This window comes from Bombina bombina, chromosome 2, assembly GCF_027579735.1.
Source record: "Bombina bombina isolate aBomBom1 chromosome 2, aBomBom1.pri, whole genome shotgun sequence".
Classification (NCBI taxonomy): Eukaryota; Metazoa; Chordata; class Amphibia; order Anura; family Bombinatoridae; genus Bombina; species Bombina bombina.
This window is the reverse complement of record NC_069500.1, coordinates 229,548,292-229,561,669: the sequence shown is the minus strand read 5'-3', so window position 1 is coordinate 229,561,669 and position 13,378 is coordinate 229,548,292. Positions and strand designations below refer to the sequence as shown.

The 13,378-nt window shown below is 38.0% G+C and overlaps 1 protein-coding gene across 1 annotated transcript in view; it reads left to right on the top strand.

The window, feature by feature from the left end:
* The first annotated feature begins 1,448 nt into the window (after positions 1-1,448).
* Positions 1,449-13,378, top strand: part of LYSMD3 (LysM domain containing 3) — a 35,152-nt gene continuing 23,222 nt past the window's right edge. Inside the window, exon 1 of the mRNA XM_053701487.1 lies at positions 1,449-1,646. The gene's annotated coding sequence lies outside the window, so the exon portion shown is untranslated. The remainder of the gene's footprint in view (positions 1,647-13,378) is intronic.

Sequence of the window (13,378 nt, the reverse complement as noted above, 5' to 3'; positions counted from 1 at the left end):
TTCTTGGCAAGTATGGGACAAAACGTCTATTCAAGATGGAGTCAGCTGGGTATATAAACAATAAAACAAAAATAATAATAATAATCATAATAATTTAAGATATATAAAAAAACAATAATAATCATAATAATTTAAGATATACAAATGCTGGGCTGATGAACGTCTATGAGAAAAACAGGGCTTTTGCACCCCTAAATATGACTCTTTCCTGGAGACACAATAGTACAATATTGTTGTTATCCCTCATTTTGAAATAAAATAATGATATACAGGTGGCCCTCGTTTTACAACGGTTCAATTTACACCGTTTCAGAATAACAACCTTTTTTTCCAGTCATGCTGCTATTGAAAAGCATTGAGAAGCAGTGCATTTATTAAAATAGCCAGTAGATGGAGCTGTCCGCTTGTGTTGCAGCAAAGCCAAGCAAGCTGAAATTAATCAGTTTAACCAGACCTGAGCTATCGAGCAGATTTCAAAGGAACAAGATCTTCCTGTCTATAACTCAGTCCATATTGGAATGCATAGAAAGAACTGTTTGCAGAAAAATGCAAGTGAAGTCTGTGTTGTGTGATTATTTTATTAGGTTTATAATGCTGTTTAGCAAATGTTTTTGTTCATTTAACTTAATTTAATTATATATTCTGTGTTGTATGATTATTTTATTAGGTTTATAATGCTGTCTATCATTTAAATTCTTCATTTCAAAGCTTTTAAAATAATGTATTACTTGTGACAATTTTGAGAGGGGCCTGGAACCTAACTCCCCCACTTCCCATTGACTTACATTATAAACTGGGTTTCAATTTACAACAGTTTTGATTTACAACCATTCCTTCTGGAACCTAACCCCAGCGTAAACTGAGGGCTACCTGTACTGTATTGCCAAAAAAAATAGCACAACAAACTCAGATTTTAGTAACATAAAGAATATTTTGATGAATAAATTACAAAATAATAAGTAAATAAAAAAACTATTTGACCAAAATCTAATTGCTGTTATTGAAAATAGAACTATGTAAACAGAAATTAGTTCTTAAATATAATATGAAACAAATTATGTTTACACTTTCATACTTTAAAACTAAAATAGTAAACAAAAAAAGATGATATTCGAGAAAGACAAGTAGTAGTACCAGCCTTCCTGCTGTATTTTTTGATATACGAGAAAGACAAGAGAAAGACAAGTAGTAGTACCAGCCTTCCTGCTGTATTTTTTGATATACGAGAAAGACAAGAGAAAGACAAGTAGTAGTACCAGCCTTCCTGCTGTATTTTTTGATATACCAGAAAGACAAGTACCAGCCGTCCTGCTGTATTTTTTCTAACAGAACGCGCTTGTACAACACTACCTGCCATCTAGTGGCGATACCACGCAGTTACAGTATTGCTACGTAATGACGTTGACGCACCAAGCGAAATGAGAGGTTGTGGGCGTGTTTTTGTTACGTGTGGACGTGGCTAGAGTGAAGTGCAAAAAACACCGGTTGGTACCTTTAACACCTGCTACGTAAGTGCGCACGGAACTTTCACGGATAGTGTCCGCGATGGCCAAAAAGATGAGGGCAGCAAAAACTGCATGAAACTGAGTCCTAACTCGGGTTTACGTTATGGTGGACAGATTAAAGTTGGCGACACACTGGCTCTGGTAAGATCATATGATTAAAAAGTCTGCTAATGTTATGAAGTAAGATAAGTGGCGCTTGTGTGTGAGCTGGGCGAGGCTTTTAGTATTCTCGGATATGATATTTCTAGTTCTGTCATTCTTGCCAGGGGTGACAGCTCATTACTCTGTCAGAGTTTGTGTTATACTTAAAGGGCTATCCGAACCTATTTTTAGTATAGCTACAGATGGATAGTATATACCATCAGAAACTGGTGTAAAAGACATATATAGACAATACATGTTATTTAAAATAAAATAAAAATGAGTTGGAAACCTTATTGAAAGCTCTGATGTGTTCTCTTTTTGCCCTCAAAATTTTTCTTTCATGATTCAGAGCATGTGATTTTAAACAACTTTCTAATTTACTATTATCAAATTTTCTTTTTTCTCTTGGTATCTTTTTTTGAAAAGCAGGGGCGTAAGCTTAGAAGCCGATGTTCTGTTGGATTCTGTGACCCATCAGATTTTGCGCCCACGCCATCTGTGCATGGGCGAAGATGATGTAATTGCATTCCGGACATATTTCTGTATCCATTTAACTGGATGCAAAATCCAACAGAATTTCTGCCCATCAGATTTTGCAACTGCTAAGTGTGTATGCATGTGCCCCAGTTATACAGTTTCAAGAGGTGTATGTAGCGGTGTAACAGGAGAATGGGGACAGAAACTTTCTGAGTTGGCGGTTAAATGACAGAGTGGTCTTCTGCTTAAAGGGAGAGAAGAACTTATAAGTATTGCAGGGCTGTATAACCCAACTGCAAAGTGCGCATTACACACACAATTCTGCTCCAATAATTGCATATGTGAGTGCACATGACACATCAGATTTTGCGACCCATAAGTGTGCATGCCAGCGCATATATCATTGCATCTGGTCTTTACATTTTGCAACCTTGTATTTCTTAAAATTTGTTATTCTAATAAAGAAACATTGTACTAAAAATGTATTGTTTGCAAATATAAGGGGGGACAGTTTAAAGAAAGTAAATTCTAACGTTTTACAAATGCTAGGATTGATTTTGAAACAAATAAAGGGCACTTAAATTCATGAAGTATAAGATACTTCATGTAGAAAGCTCCTTTATTTGTTTTAACCGATCGCCGTTTTTAGCTGCTACAGCAGGCCATGGCTAAAAAATTTTTTGCTAAGAGGTGACATTTTCACCTCTTAGCCAATAGCCGTGCGGTAAATCCGGCTTGGCACCCATGGGAGCCGGATTTACTGCACGGCTATTGGCTAAGAAGTGAAAACGTCGCCTCTTAACAAAAATTTTTTTAGCCGTGGGCTGCTGTAGCAGCTATAAACGGCGATCGGTTAAAACAAATAAAGGAGCTTTCTATATGAAGTATCGTATACTTCATGAATGAAAGTCCCCTTTATTTGTTTCAAAAGTCAATCCTAGCGTTTGTAAAACGCTAGGATTTACTTTCACTTTAAGGTGAATCCAATAATGCATTGCTATTTTTCTTACTACCTCTGGAACTGTGGGAATAATATGTTGGTTTAATTAGGACAGGAAAATCCATGTACTATGTACGGAGCATGCCTATCAGTGAGCTCCTGGGTAAATACCCAGAACAGCATGCAGAGTGTGCTTATGGTGCCAGGCTAAATCAGCAGTTACTACACAATAGTTTTGCATGAGTTATACAGCCCCACTAATGGGGCGGTGTTCTGTCGTATTTTGCCATCAGTAACGTATGCTTAAAAATATCTTCGCAGATGGCATGGTTGAAAATTCTGAAGGGTCACAGAATCTGACAGAACACCGGCCATTTCTGGAGCGTTATATGGCAGCAGTTTTGCAAAAATGTTATCCATTTACAAGAGCAGTAGAGGGCAGCACTATTTCCTGCCATGTTATCTAGATGCCTACCTAGGTATCTCCTCAACAAAGAATATCATGAAAACAAAGCAAATTTGATAATAGAAGTAAATTTAAAACATTTTTTAAAACTGCTCTGCCTGAACCGCAAAATATTTTTATTTTTTTATTTTATTATCCCTTTTATTTTGAGCAATAATGTACCTGGATTTAGTGCAGTAATTTGAAGGAAACCCAGGTTACGGAATTTTGCTTTTTCAGTCTCTCTAGGGAGCATGGGACTAGCACATTTTATATTATAACCCAAAGCTTTTTTGTGTGCCTTTTAAAGGAATTATATCCATAATGCAGTGTATTAATAAGTGTTTAATGGTTAAACTGCCCTGAAATATATATGTTACGGGTAAAGTAAGAAATCCGGGTAATCCTAGGATTACCCAGTTAAAATGGACATTACCCAAGTTCCTGTGGGTAAAGCCAGATGTACTGTAATTCCCCCATCTATACTATTTATTTTGCCTCTGCCTGGGGGTTCAAGGAAGAAACCCCGCCGATCCTCTGGCATCCACCCCAAGTGAACCTTGGGGAATGAGGTTTAGAAGGGGGCCTTCACCCCCCCCTGAACCCCCCAGATGGAGGCAAAAAAAATATAGTGAAGATGGGAGAATTACAGTGCATGCTATATTTGTTTTATGCAGTGACTCCACATTCTGAGGCGATTTATCATCATACATTGGGCTTTACCCACAGCCGCTTTGGTAATGTCCGTTTTACCAGGGTAACCCAATATCCAACTTTACCTGCAACACATATATATATATATATATCACTCACTGGTTGGATTAAGACTTAGCTTTTAATAAATATTTAGATTAAAAATGCATAACGTTTTGGAGGCATTCCATCTCCTTTTTCAAATGCATGATACAGACATTTTGGAAAGTACAAAAAGCAGTATATAGAGTACATTACCCCTCCACCTTAAATAACCAAATGGCTTCTGATAACGCTGAGCGGCTCGGCTGAGTCACAGGATGTGTACCTGATCCGGTCTTGGAGTGCAGTTCCCTTCCATGTTTTGTATTTTCTATGGGTGATTACATCCACCTGTGCACCCCTTCTTTGTTCTCAGTTTGTTTGGCTTTGTGAGCTTGCATGATGGTGTGGCTGTGTTAGGGACTCAGGCAATGGAAAGGACCTTGACGTGGTGCCTGAGCTTTCCCATTTGGCCAGATGCGGTAACTAACCTTTCCAGTTGTGATTTTATCTTAGCTGTGAGCTAGCTGGTGAGTGCTGGGTGTTTCTATGTGTTGTATTACTTTTTATTTGTAATACCCCTTGTTTCTTGCACCCATTCCGGACTTAGGTTAACTGCCTGTGGCTCTGGTGACATCACAGCTTTTTGGGAGTGGTATTTAGCACCCAGGGCTGGATGTTGCTGAGTCACAGGATGTGTACCTGATCCGGTCTTGGAGTGCAGTTCCCTTCCATGTTTTTTATATATATATATATATATATATATATATATATATATATATATATATATATATATAATGTGTGTGTGTATATGTATGTATGTGTATGTATGTGTGTGTGTATATATATATATATATATATATATATATATATATATATATATATATTCTATCCTGCTGAAAGAAACAGAAATAACTTTTAATAGAAGCATTTTTGTTAGTGAAAGTATATTGCAAAAATCTTTCTCATGCTCATTTCAATTTTGATACAACTAGAAATGAGAGGGGTCGCTCTCTGACAAAAAACAGAACAGTGGACTAAAGCCCGTACAATAAGCAAGCTGTAATAAAGGATAAGTTAGATATATAGCATCATAATATCATATATAATGCAATCGGATACAAAATTGATAATAGTAGGGTTATAAAAAGTCCCAAAAAGGTGGGGTAGTGCTATGCACTGTCCACAAACGTGTGTGATATCCAAACAGAAGGCACAGGATGGACAGCTGCTCTCCTCTTTGATCAATCCAAATCAGGCACTATAAATAAAGACAAAACAGAGGGGTGCCTCATGTTGTAGATCATAAATGCCACCAGCAAGAAAACATTGATAGATGCCAAATGGGTACTCACATGTATCAATAGCACCCTTATGTGCTTGCAGTCGCAGGCTGATAACTCGGGGTGTATCAGCTAACCCTTGTCCTGACTTTAGACTGGAAAACAGGATGCAAGTTCCAAGAACAGTAGGCCCCAGGATGCAATTCCAGCAGATAAGGTGCTTGCACTTAGCTTTTGTTAAACATGGTTTATTTAAAAATCTTGGCATACAGGGGGCTATATGTCTATGCCCCCTTCACTTATTGCTTCATGTTTTTAATAAGCTTTTGTTAAAACTGGTTTATTTAAAAATCAAAGTGCAAGCACCTTATCTGTTGGAACTACATTCTGGGGGCAGACTGTTTTCCAGTCTGAAGCCAGGACAAGGGTTAGCTGATACACCCTGAGTTATCAGCCTGTGACTACTAGAACATAAGAGTTCTATTGATACATGTGAGTACCCATTTGGCATCTATGGACGTTTTCTTGCTGGTGGCCTTTTTGATCTACACATGAGGTGTTCATTTGAATTTTAACCTTTCTATACATTTTTTTTTTTTTTTTTTTTATTATTATTTTTTTTTTTTTTTTTTTTTAGTTAAAAAGAATAAAACGGTACAGAATAGTCCTTTACATAAACCCTCAACCTGTAAGGGTAAATAATAATAATACACAGTACTGTACATAGATCAGGCATTACCACAATATTGTACAACATAAATGAAAACTTGCAATTCAATACCTAAAGAAAGCAAAAAGTACTAAGAGTCAAATAAAATTCTAGTATTGAAGTGCTGCCTATGTGGCTTGTAAAAACTAAAAATTAACCTCAAGTTTTTAAAGTAACCTATAGGACCACTTTTGAGCCCTTGTATCTATGTATTCCTACATACATATAGGGTCATCCTGTTTGTAACAATAGTTCTTTATAGTACAGCAAGTCAAAAGAGCAGGACAAACCTTAAACATTACATTTTGGTCTGGAATATAGGGCCACCTTTGGACCCTTGGACTAGACAATGAATGAAAAAAAAAGAACAAAAACACAAATATAAAATACTTATACACATCATTATAGACAATACCAATATATAACCAGACTATTAACTTAATTCAATATAAACATTGCTGTATATAGTACATTATAAATGAGTAACATTTGGAGCAGCTCTAATAAGTCAGTATATACCTTTTTTAAGACCTATATGTGCATAAAATATAGTTTCACAAATAGTCTATCCAGATTATGTGTAAGAACAAACTAGAAAATTCTTTTATAGCAAAGGGAATATTATAGGCCGCTATTTCATATCGAACATCTGATAAAAGGTGGGAGAATGCGATGGAATCGACGTTCCTTAGTTTACATTAGTAAACTGAACCTAAGGGGAAAACCCTTAGGGGGGGGGATACGGAGCCAGACAAAATATAAAGAAAAATCAAACAGTACCTTCTCGTAACATGGGGATGATGTGTTCTCAGCTTCATGCAAGTAATAATTAAGCAGATATAAATAAGACCTCGCTTTATTATAGCATAGAGCAACTGAGGTACATCATATATGATATAAGCGCATTTGAGCTCTCTTGTGAATAAGTATTCAACGTTATAGCGCTGACCCAGGAGCATGGGCCCTATACCCCTGGGCCTAAAGCATGATGTATAGCCCCCCAGGTTAAGATATAAGAATAAGGCCGATGTATAAAGAATCAGGGCTTGGGGGTTATATATACAGAGTACATCTTTACAACTTATATCTTAAGGTATCTATGGTAATGCGCATTAAGCCAAATTTGGGTCTTGCAATTAAACTAATAGAGACTAGGATATTGCCCGGTATATCTTCTCAGATAATATGCATGCCTAATGTCAGGCAAGACTAGAGTGAAATTACAAAAATCATTATATACAATCTAGTGTAGGGCCAACACACCACATAATAAACACTATCTATATAATGCTTTATCCCAAAACTAGAATTGTGGATATGTACATGTAAAGGGAGCAATGTATAATGAAACGCATAGACTGAATCATATTATAGGCACCAGTGAGGAATATACATGAAATGGTAGTATACAGGTAAACAAATTGACTAAAATAAACTAATGCTAAGATCATCTCTCATCTAAAATAAAACCTTGATTAGAGTTCTATAAAGGGCTTTAAAGCATTAGAATTATCCCTGCTCAACCAATTCTAGTTACAATTTTAGAGCGTGGTGGGGAGAGAGACATAGAAAATAGCAAGGTTAGTAAAGAGCGAAAACATATGAAGTAAACAGTTATATCCGTCCGGATCTGCATAAAGCTATTCAAACAAGTGATATATAAAAGGGTATAAAATAGAGCAACCCCCTATCAATGAGTAGAGATCCCCTATATGATAATTATAAAGAACACCATCAAAAGGGCGTAACAACATGATATCGATACTAGAGTTAGGTGGAACAGTTCAATAGTGTATCAATCAACAACAGGTCTGCTATCACATAACCCTGTGCCTAATGTAATATGCACAAAATGCAATCTAAATTAACCATGTCAAGCTGGATATCCCTAAAATTGACATCACTGAAGGAAGGCTTGTCTATATTTAACCGTTTAACAGTTTGGTACATTAGTTTGAGTACTTTAAAAGAATGCTCATAACAGATTATTTAGCCGGTAAGTTGAGTGGTATGCACAGAGTTAATAACTTGAGAGTTCTCATTTATGTGTCCAGGAGAAATAACAATGAAGGCTCCTCTTCCTAAAGGCCTAGCTGTTGCCTTTATGTTTAACCCACTCCACATTTGAAAGGTTCATGGATCTTGCCTGTTATAAGCTTTCCTCCTGGAAGCTGGCCCCAATGGCATAGTGCAGAGGCATAGTATTAGAAAGCTCCATATCAACTCCGGCAGTCTCTTTAATCCCCTGGAACGATTCTCTGGCTCCGGTGCCAAAGACAAAGCCGGTCATTGTTGCAGCGCTTAAGTGTGCCGCCAAACGACCAGTCTCCGCATACAGCTGACATTTCTTGAGGGAATGAGGCTCCTGGACCGCCCGGATGTCTCCGATCACAACACAAGTAGGAGAGTTCAGGGTGTCCATGATTGCGCTACCGGGTGATGCATTAAGAGCTAGAGTCACACAGATCTGTTGCGCCCAGACATCATCCCAATTGTCATAAAAATCTGAAGCTCGTATTGGGGCGAAAGGAGACTTAGCTATGTGAACAAGATGTGGTTGTAAGGGAGATGTAAAGCCTCCTCTCGCACTCACCACTATTGTCTCCTGCTCCCCTTCAAGAGTATTGCCAAGTTCCATTTGTGACTGTCTCCTTTTCCATCAGCAGAAGAATAGGCTGTTTCAATGTTCCCTCGTTCCATTATGGATACTTGTTGAGGGGAGTCATATCCATTAAGTAAGAGGCTAAGCTCCTTCTCCATGTTGTGCAGCGCTGCATCTATTTTGCTATAAAGAGCCTCCATGATAGCCGGCTATACTGCGCCACCCGGGAAAAAAGATGGCCGCTCTCCACTGCCCTCGGTGCTTCAAACTGGGTAGCTTAATAAAGATCTCTCCTCGGTTAGGCAAATTTCTTTTAAGTAGTATAGAGATGTTAACTCGCAATAAAAATGATCAATGATACCTTTCTTTAGCCTGAAAGGGCTGCTTTATGCCGTTTTGGCTACAGAGCTCCTTCACCATACATCTGCTCCAGTCCGTAGCTAGCTCCGCCCCCAACCTTTCTATTCATTTTTAACATAGTCTAACTCACTGGTTTTCAAACCTGTCCTCAGGCCTCCCTTACAGGCCAGATTTTGTGGATAGAATATAGGTATTTTTTGGCGCTCTAATTTTTAAATGCTCTATTTAAATCACAATGTTGGTGATATTTAGATTAAGCATGAATAAGGGCTGAGTGTAAGCCCGAAGCGTTGCTTTGTCTATTGGACCCTGCACTATTGTGAGAAATAAATGTCTTTTAAAGATACAAGCAGCTGGATGATTTCTTTACAGATGTTGTGTATATCTGAACTGGAGCACAGGTGAAACAATCAGCTGATTAGTAAACATGGTTATTTTACCTGCTCTCGCCCAAGGTAAACCTGAAAATCTGGTCTGTTGGGGAGGCCTGAGAACAGGTTTGAAACCAGTGGTCTAACTTTATGCTGTATTGAACAGAGGGCAAAGTCAAGAATCGGTTAAAATGTATCAAAAAGCTAAGTATAAGAGAGTGGACTGTTTTAAAAGTTAAAGGGACAGTCTAGTCCAAAATAAACTTTCATGATTCAGATAGAGAATATAATTTTAAACGATTTTCCAATTTACTTTTATCACCAATTTTGCTTTGTTCTCTCGAAGGCCTCTGATTGATTTAAATGGATGCCTGTCAAAAGAACAGATATTAGGGGGTAGTTTGTAGAGGCTTAGATACAAGATAATCACAGAGGTAAAAAGTGTATTCATATAACTGTGTTGGTTGTGCAAAACTAGGGAATGGGTAATAAAGGGATTATCTATTTTTTAAACAATAAAAATTCTGGTGTCTACTGTCCATTTAAAGATGTAGATTTAGTGTCACTGATACAAAAAAAGTTAAAGGTTTTGTTGTATTACATGTTTCTTAGTAATGTCTTAAAAGTGTAACTTCTATTGATTGCTGTATGTTGGAAAAAAATCCTTTAATTGTCGTGCAGTTTCAGAGGAGTTAATTAGTGCAACACAAAATATATGTGCAAATACACCTTTTTACTAGACATGTGCGATTCGTTTTTGGATTTATTCGTAAATTCGGTAAATTCGGAGATTCGTATCGATTTGAATTTCTGAATTAAAATACTTCTGAATCTACCGAATTAATCCGAAATAGCTGCCGTATCTCCGAATAAATCCGAATTAGCTCGGTAAAATTCGGCATTCCCCCATAGGAAACAATGGGGCAGTTTCGGCAAAAAAGCAGCGTTCAGCTCTTAACGCAGCCCCATTGTTTCCTATGGGGAAACACTAAGTCTGCACCTAACACCCTAACATGAACCCCGAATATAAACACCCCTAATCTAACACTTATTAACCCCTAATCTGCCGCCCCCGCTATCGCTGACACCTGCATTATCTTATTAACCCCTAATCTGCCGCTCCTGACACTGCCGCCACCTACATTATACCTATGTACCCCTAATCTGCTGCCCCTAACGTCGCCGCAACCTAACTACATTTATTAACTCCTAATCTGCCGACCGGACCTCGCCGCTACTATAATAAATGTATTAACCCCTAAACCGCCACACTCCCGCCTTGCAAACCCTATAATAAATTTTATTAACCCTTAATCTGCCCCCCCACGTCACTGCAACCTAACTACAAGAATTAACCCCTAATCTGCCGACCAGATATCGCCGCCACTATAATAAATGTATTAACCCCTAAACTGCCGCACTCCCGCCTCGCAAACACTATATAATAAATTTCATTAACCCCTAATCTGCCCCCCCACGTCGCCGCAACCTAACTACGAGTATTAACCCCTAATCTGCCAACCGGAGATCACCGCCACTATAATAGAAGATAGAAAATGCCGCCTGGATGAAGACTTCTGATGGATGGAAGACCTCTTCTTGCCCCGCTTGGATGAAGACTTCTGCCGGTCTGGATGTCCTCTTCTGCCCCATCGGATGAAGACTTCGGCCCGGCTGAGTGAACACGACTCAAGGTAGGGAGATCTTCAGGGGGGTAGTGTTTAGGTTTATTTAAGGGGGGTTTGGGTTAGAGTAGGGGTATGTGGGTTGTAATGTTGGGGGTGGTATTGTGTTTTTTTTTTTACAGGCAAAAGAGCTGTTTTCTTTGGGGCATGCCCCGCAAAAGGCTCTTTTAAGGGCTGGTAAGGTAATAGAGCTGTTAACTTTTGTAATTTAGTATAGGGTAGGGCATTTTTTTATTTTGGGGGGCTTTGTTATTTTATTAGGGGGCTTAGATTAGGTGTAATTAGTTTAAAATTCTTGTAATATTTTTTTATTTTTTGTAATTTAGTGGGTTTTTTTTTTGTAATTTAGTTTATTTAATTGTAGGTACTTGTAGTTAATTTATTTAATTATTTAATGATAGTGTAGTGTTAGGTTTAATTGTAACCTAGGTTAGGATTTATTTTACAGGTAATTTTGTAATTATTTTAACTAGGTAGCTATTAAACAGTAAATAACTATTTAATAGCTATTTTACCTAGTTAAAATAAATACAAAGTTGCCTGTAAAATTAATATAAATCCTAAAATAGCTACAATGTAACTATTAGTTATATTGTAGCTATATTAGGGTTTATTTTACAGGTAAGTATTTAGTTTTAAATATGATTAATTTATTTAATTATAGTAAATTTATTTTGTTTTATTTAAATTATATTTAAGTTAGGGGGTGTTAGGGTTAGACTTAGGTTTAGGGGTTAATAACTTTATTATAGTAGCGGCGACGTTAGGGGCGGGAGATTAAGGGTTAATAATTGTAGGTAGGTGGCGGCGATGTTAGGGAGGGCAGATTAGGGGTTAATAAAATTTATTATAGTGTTTGCGAGGCGGGAGTGCGGCGGTTTAGGGGTTAATACATTTATTATAGTGGCGGCGATGTCCGGTCGGCAGATTAGGGGTTAATTCTTGTAGATAGGTTGTGGCAACGTGGGGGGGGGGGGCAGATTAACTATAATGTAGGGTCGGCGATGTTAGGGACAGCAGATTAGGGGTTAATAGCTATAATGTAGGTGGCGGCGATGTCCGGTCGGCAGATTAGGGGTTAAATAATTTTATTATAGTGTTTGCGATGTGGGGGGTCCTCGGTTTAGTGGTTCATAGGTAGTTTATGGGTGTTAGTGTACTTTAGCACTGTAGTTAAGAGCTTTATATTCCGGTGTTAGCCCATAAAGCTCTTAACTACTGACTTTATTCGGTAGATTCGGATGGCCGTGTATTACACTAGTATTTACACCTAATATACAGTACATATAATACTAGTCTAATACACAGCATATCCCACCTAAAACATAACGAATTTCGGAACCGAATAGAACCGATTTCAGCCGAATTTATTCGAATCCGAAACGAATTCATTAGAATCCGAATAAATCCGAAACAAATTCATTCAAATTTTGCCGAATTCCAATCGATCTGAAACGAAATTCGAAAAGTCCGAATCGATCCGAACCAAATTTTTTTAGCCATGCACATATCTACTTTTTACTACATGAGAGAACAGGTGTTTTAGCACAAGAGCAACACTGCATCATTTTTTTCAAATCACAAGATTTTTAGAACACTTGTCAAAGTATATACCAAACCCATTTTTAATTTTTTTAAATGCAAATGTGCTTGAGATATGGGCAATTTAGGTTTCTCACCTTTTGGCCAGCCAATTCCTGGACACTTTTTAAAATGGGAGTGACAGAGGTGTGTGCAGTGTGAAGGGGTGTGGCTTGTGGGCGTGGCTTCACACAATCTCACTAAACTATCACATTGAGACATTTTTGATCTGCAGGTGGCATGGCAGTAAGCATGGGCAGCGGGCTGGCCTAGCTCTGGCTGGCACAGCACAGGCACTAACTAGGGCATTCAGGTCTCCAACCATGATGGCAGTGGTACTATTTTGTGATTCCGTCTGTCCTGGGTTGATTTGGGGATGGGTTCTTGGTGGACAAACTACTGTCAGTATTGTCTGACTGAGTGTGCCCGACATGGCAGACAGTGTGTGGGTCAGGTGGCCCTACTAGCCCAACAGTACCAATGAATTCAGAGTTGTCCAGGTAATAAATATATCTGAAATTAATAGAGGTCTGGGCTCAAA